The sequence below is a fragment of the Dermacentor silvarum genome, chromosome 9 (genome assembly GCF_013339745.2).
Source record: "Dermacentor silvarum isolate Dsil-2018 chromosome 9, BIME_Dsil_1.4, whole genome shotgun sequence".
Lineage (NCBI taxonomy): Eukaryota > Metazoa > Arthropoda > Arachnida > Ixodida > Ixodidae > Dermacentor > Dermacentor silvarum.
This window is the reverse complement of record NC_051162.1, coordinates 131,317,896-131,324,693: the sequence shown is the minus strand read 5'-3', so window position 1 is coordinate 131,324,693 and position 6,798 is coordinate 131,317,896. Positions and strand designations below refer to the sequence as shown.

Sequence of the window (6,798 nt, the reverse complement as noted above, 5' to 3'; positions counted from 1 at the left end):
CGCGACCAGAAACAGCTATTGGAATGAGCCCATAATAGCTTACGCTGTAAAAAAAAAAGAAAGAAAGAAAGCCTGCGCTGTCCTAATTAGTGGATATATAGTGGATACGGCGTTGCGCTGCTAAAGCTCACGGCTTCACTACAGGTCGCGGAATTCGATGGGAACGTAATGGAAAAAGACTCGTGTACTTCTATTTAAAGAACCCCAGGTTGCTAAAACTAAACCGGGTGCCTCATAATCATAGCATGGCGTTGCTACGTACGTAAAACCCAAGAATTTGTTTATATAAAAAAAGCAGGTAGCTGCGTCCTTTGGCTTTTTTCTAGGGGTGTAAACAAAGCAAGTTATTCTCGAGTCTCATTTCCGAGAAAAACATGTTACTCTTATCCTATATTTCATACATAAATGTAATGCCGTTCCCAAATGTATGACCGCTCAACTCAGCAGCTTGTATATTATAAACGGCTGCTTTCCGTTATCCGGTGCACTACCATAAGGACTATAATGAAACAAAGGAACGGCATGTCTCACATACACGTAGAGATATGTACAGATCTGTTGCGTTTGTTGAAGATAAGTGTGGTACGTACCACATGGGGCACCCAGTTTTAATGGCCGGGTTGCAAACATGCATGGTGAGACTGTCAAAAAAAAGTTTTCCTTGTCTGAATCAAGCTAGCAGATATACAGGCTGCGCCAAAACGGGGCCTTTATATTGAATGGCAGCTAGGAACTTGTTAGGCAGGACTTATTAACCTCTGCGCAACAGCCACGACTATACAGATGCAAAATTTCCGGAAATTTTGACCAATAGGAAAAAACCTGTTTTTTTTTCACGTTTTTTCCGAAATTTTGGAAAAAAAATGGAAAAGAACCAATTTTCTTGAGCATACGGTCAATAGTTTATTGCCAAATGTCAAAAGCCATAACTCTCATTATGTAAATAACAGAAGTGAAATGCTTTCTGCCTTTTCACAAACGAATTCAGGGTTTAACAAATCGAAGACAAGCCAGAATCATCACCGCGAACGCGTTCAGTTCTCTGTGAACGGGTGCGGCTTCTTAGAATTGTTACGGCAGTTAGAACAAAGAACACTGAAATGTCTCTTCTGTGGCTATTTCGTCGTGGCTTCGACTATGGAAACATGGATCAAGATGTCTCCCCAACCGTGAAAATCTCCCCGACCGTGAAGTGCAACCACACGTCGGAAATTGGCCGTGCCATTGCAGAATCTGCTTCCACACGGCTTCATATGCGGAGCCGTCGTTTGGTATTCCGGTATCATGTGCGACATTTCGATTTCGCGTTCTGCGTTTCGCTTTCACGTTCAACGCTGGGTGTTGCCTAAGTGTTATTTCTGTACGTTTTTCCCCGCGGAAATTTTGGCACATATTTTTCCAACTGCGCCGAAAAAAAAACGAAAAAAAAAAGCTTTTCCCGGAATTTTCCCGTTTTTTTCTGCACTTCGCATCTCTAGCCACGACTCTCCGGCAGCACAATCACTCGGAATAACAGTCTTCACTTGTATCGGTCACTCACCTTTGAGACTTCAATAGTGCTGTTATGCGTTACATTCGAACGGAAACGAATATTCAGCGTCGTACAGTATATATATATATATATATATATATATATATATATATATATATATATATATATATATATATATATATGTGTGTGTGTGTGTGTGTGTGTGTGTGTGTGTGTGTGTGTGTGTGTGTGTGTGTGTGTGTGTGTGTGTGTGTGTGTGTGTGTCTGCGAATGAGAGTTTTATGTGCAGTATTCACTAATAAGTGTGTTTGTTACATGCAAACACGTCCGCTTATTCCCCCTGTTGGGAGTTCTCACTTTTTCAATTAGTGCATTTAGAATATTTGTTATTTTCCCCTTACATATATATCGTGAATATGTCTATGTACCCTTTGATTTAATTACCTAGAAATACATTGGTCATTCTTCGCGCCACGCAGTTCATAAACCTGGTTTTTTTCACTCTAATAATGTTTTCTTCGATCATTGTCCCTGATCAATATCCAACAACAAGAAGCGCGCGTAAAATGACAGGATACCAATAACAAAATTTTCTTACGTGGCTTCACGTTGCAGAGATACCGGTTACTTTTAGAAGACAGTGGTAACAACAGCAGATCACCTGGCTAAAACTACACATTTCGTACCGGCCGTCAAGAGCCATGGGCGCACCAAAGCAACTAAAACATTTAAAAAATGTACTGCACAGACGTTCTGCGAGAAAAACTGGGCGTCCGCCAGCGACCGCGTAGCCAACGCGCGCTCGCTAGCAGACGACGCGCTTGATAACGACAGCGAAATTGAAGATGTCGCATTGTATAATCCATGCCTCAAATATACATGTTTGGCAAAATGGTGTGAACATAAATTTGCAGTTGAAATGAAGCACTATTTTGCGAGCGTACTATGCGCAATCGGCCTCGGCGCCCGCAGCGAAAGTACGTTGAATATGCCGCGGAGCGCGTCTCTGCCCCAATCCAGTTCGATTGCAGCGCCTTCGCACAATTTTTCCACACGCGGCGGCTCAGCGGGAGAGCGCCGTTCGGCCCTCTCGACCATTGTCTAGTACACTCTAGAATAGGGGGAAGGCGAACGAAAGGAGACGGAGAAAACGACTATGATGAAAAGTCTACAAGATTGACCACATTAATGCAGCCCTCGCTAATGACATTGGCCTTACAGGTCGATGCAATTGTGCAGCCCTCCCCAAACTTCGTTTTGATAATGGGATCAGTGTCATTTCCCGCCTGCGGGAAATGCATTTGTTCGCGAGAGCGTTCGCGGTTTTAGGAACTCGCTGAATGATTTGGGACTGACAGATGAAATTGATGGTTTAATTGACATCTTGTCCGCCCGGGTATGGTAAATTCTTGCCGTAAATTCGAGTAGTAAATTCAACATACTTTTTAACCATGTCCTTTTTTTTTTTTTCTTCTGGCGGGATTGACAGATGAGACTTTGCAACCCGAACGGCCGGCAGGCACTCTTGCACGATCGCGAATACTTGAAATCTGGATTTGAAAGGATGGTGCTTTCCGCCAATATTCACCAACCGTGAAGGAGGCTGCTATAGTGTGGTATACAATTACGCGCTTTCTTTTTACTGCTCACAGACAGGGGCCGCCTTTGTCGAAGTTCTGCAACTTGTGCCGTGACCTTTGTTGTGTTGAATTTGATATTGCTGCACTTCCAATGCTGTGCTTGGCCTTTTGACAAAGCTTTTTTTGTCAGTTCGAGAAAGCTGTACGTTCCCACACAGTCCTGACGAATAACCAGAAGGAGATGCGGACTCATCTGTCAGTGTCTTCGGGTATCGCTTTTCACGCTACATACCTCCTTCGCGATGTATAGTACCCCGGTACCCGTATTTTGTCAGTGTCAGAGCATTGCGAAGGCTTAGTTCCTGGTCTGAAAAGCATGCTCATTGACTGCAAGCAATTGGCCAGAATCGTACAACGCAACGAAACGGCATCCTGCGAGGGTTCCGGCGCCCCGACAGTGCCGACACGTGCTGCGATGTTACATATTAAGCATGAAATGCTTTTAGCTCCAGCTGTCAGCGACCTTCAAGAGACATTGAGTCTCTTGAAGAGCCGTTATCCGGGCACTCAAGACGAGAATGGGCACGAGAACGAAACAAGAACCTGCGAGAACATCCGGGCATCGCTGCGAGAGGGAAACGAGACTATCCGGGTAACCAGTCAAAATTTCAGAAAATGCGGTCTCTGGCCCCCAAACCCTTGCATAGGACCACATTGCATACGCCAGCTACTGCCCAAATAAGTTACAAAAAATGATTGCTTCCCATTTGTTCCTAATGTTTGTTCACAATGTCACTCAAGCTGTAGCTTGTTGTGTATACGGTGAACTTTAATTTGTCATTTCCAATAGCCACGTTCAAAAGGCGGATACAGTGCACCATACACTTGATTGTCACCTTTTGGCGCTGAAACAGAGTTGCCTGTGCTGTTTTCAACACCAGCGGTCCGTGAGTTCCGCGGCGCGGGTTAAGCGCTGCCTCCTTCGAGAGACGGCGCCACGCTGCGTGACCATGCAGGCCAGCAGAGCCCGGATCGCCGCGGATGGTTGTTTGGCCCAGACGAGATCTGCGACGAGGTTCAGTTCGAAACAGGTTCATTTCGGCTCAGTAAGCTTTCAGGCCTGCGTCGCGGCACCAATCTGCTTTGCCGGTATCCATTTAATGCTTACATCTACTCTCGATTACGGGAGAGCCAGCAAGTATATTTATTTATTTATTTATTTATTTATTATTTATTTATTATTTATTTATTTATTTATTTATTTATTTATTTATACTGTCGATCCCATCAGGGATCATAACAGAAAGGGCATGTACATAGTTATCTTACAATATAACAATAAAAATTAGCACAATATTTATATTACATAGAATATATTGGCAATTAGCAAAGGCAAACATAGCGTATGATTCTCATAAAGTAAAGTAATCTCGGCCTGCGTCACTGGCCTCCTTAAGCCACGTTGATGTCATTGCGGCGAAGAAGTGCAATTTGACGTCATTTTATAAACATAAAGATAATGGATGCTCGTTTACACTACTCGTGCAGTAAAGGAAGAACTGAACATTGCAGCTAGCTTCTGAAGTATACGTTTTGCGTCGTTTTTTTTTTTTCGTTTTTTTTTTCCTCTGTCACTTTTCTCTCTTTTTTTTTTAACACGGCGCTAAACTTACGATACAAGTAAAGCAGAATGGTCTGCACTCAGAGCGATCCATAACGTACATTACTTCTTTGGCGCCACCGTAGACTGTGCGCACTTATCTATTCTGTCCAAAAATGTGAGCAAAGCCCCTAAGCCTAGTGCGTGCTAAACTGCATGCACCGTGATACTGTTTATTTGTGCGCAATTTCAGCGCCATCGAGTGTGCGCTGAAATATACACATGTACATGTGGCTTTCCCACTTCGGCCACATTCGGTATAAATGGCTACAACCTGTACATATAGTAACACATGTACCCATGCAGTGCCGCAAAACTACAGGACGCAGCGCAGAGATTTCATCTCATCTAAAAATTGGCCAAACTTTATTCTTTCTCACAACACTGCTCTGATACACCGCAGTGAATGAACTCTGAAGCATTTGGTGCCGTGCGCACTTCCTTCTAATGTGTCCCTATTCAGCCACAATGTGCTCATCGCTTGGGTTCATTTTGCTCGGCGTGCCCCGTTTCCGCCTCGGTTCGAATAGGGATGCCAACAGAAATCGTCATTATTGTTATATCATGTGGGCTCCAGAAGTAAGTGCAGTCTACAGTCGCTGCCACGAGGTAACAGTGCGAGAAACTGGCACATGGCGCACACGCCAGATGCTTCAAAGTGCGAACTTTTGACACGAGAGAAGTGGGCGTGCGGAACACCTTTAATGCATGATCAACCATGATGGTGGTTGCGTCTGTTATTAAGGCGAAAGCCTCAGGTATCTATGTTGGCGGTGACCTTGCAGAGACTTGGGAGAAACTGCGCCGTGACGAAAAATGGCCGACGCCGCAAAGAGTAAAAACACGTCTAAAAATGATCGGATTGACGTCACATTTCTCAGGGAGGTTCCTGTAAACATAGTAAATTAGCGGCTTTGAAGAGAAAATTTGGCAATTTCGGTATGGGTGGAAATCTAACCCGGGCTTCCGCGGTGCGAGACGTGCACGCCTCTCCGAAGCCACGGCTGCTCCACGGTTGTGGGTTACTAAAGGTGTACCTAGTGCGTGCCCGATTGCACACGTCACGTGGTCACAGAGACGCGCTCGTGCCACTGCTCGCGCGTTCGTCGTCGTCTTCTTCCACAGCTGCCAGGCTTTCTTTCGCCTTCACGTTTTACAAACGTGCAACATTTGCTTTTCTTTTGTTGATGTTGCAGAATCGGCATTAAAGAAGCAAAAAGTGCGATCGTGACCCGGCCAATTAATGGTTAGAGCATTGAGCTGCTGTTCTGGAAGACAGAGTTTCGATCCCACCATCGGTCACGGATTTTTTTTTTGTAGCCATACATAGGCAGACTTCGCACACTTTGGAGGCATCTAACAGAAAACTCGAGGTGTGGCGAGCTGATCGTACACGCGATCGCATCACAGTGTGCACGATACCGAAAAAGAGGTATGAGGTTTAAAAACGTCACTTTGATAAATGAGATTGCGCAAGGTCACCCGTGACGCCCTTACATGTCCTGGAATTTTGGACATATTGCCCCTTTGGCTATCTGTCGAACTTCACCGCAGTCCACCAGCATAACTCAATGGAGAGCATTAAAAAAAAAAAGTCGCAGTTTCGCCCGAAAAGCGAAGCATCGACTTGCGATAGCAAACTAGTAGACAGCTATACGATGTAAGGATAGTAGTTTTATCGGCTGTATAAAGTTGTAAGCATAGGCATACGAACTAATTTAACAAGCATGCATGGTGTCACGCGCGCGCACAAGCAAACATGAATACACCTCGCTCGACGACCGCGGAAACGCGTTGTCAAAACGCTGGAGTGAGGAAGCGCGGCGGCAGCATCAGCAAGCGAATTGACCTTCGGCTGCCGCTCGCATCAACGCGAACCAAGCCGCGAAAACACAGCGCAGGGAGGACTGTGCCCCCACCGCAAATGGCTTTCAAGATACACCTACCCGGGCGGGCGCGCGCGGTCGCTCGGGCGGTGCATAGTAGAACGCCCCCCCCCCCTCCCTACCCTCCCCCCGGAGCATTGCGCGCGACTGGAAGACGTAGCGCTTCCTTCCCGCCCTTGT

At 45.6% G+C, this 6,798-nt stretch overlaps 1 long non-coding RNA gene across 1 annotated transcript in view; it reads right to left on the bottom strand.

The window, feature by feature from the left end:
- Positions 1-2,891: 2,891 nt before the first annotated feature.
- LOC125940330 (uncharacterized) overlaps positions 2,892-6,798 on the bottom strand; it is a 28,148-nt gene continuing 24,241 nt past the window's right edge. The window contains exon 3 of the long non-coding RNA XR_007463547.1: positions 2,892-4,137. This is a non-coding gene — a long non-coding RNA (uncharacterized LOC125940330). The remainder of the gene's footprint in view (positions 4,138-6,798) is intronic.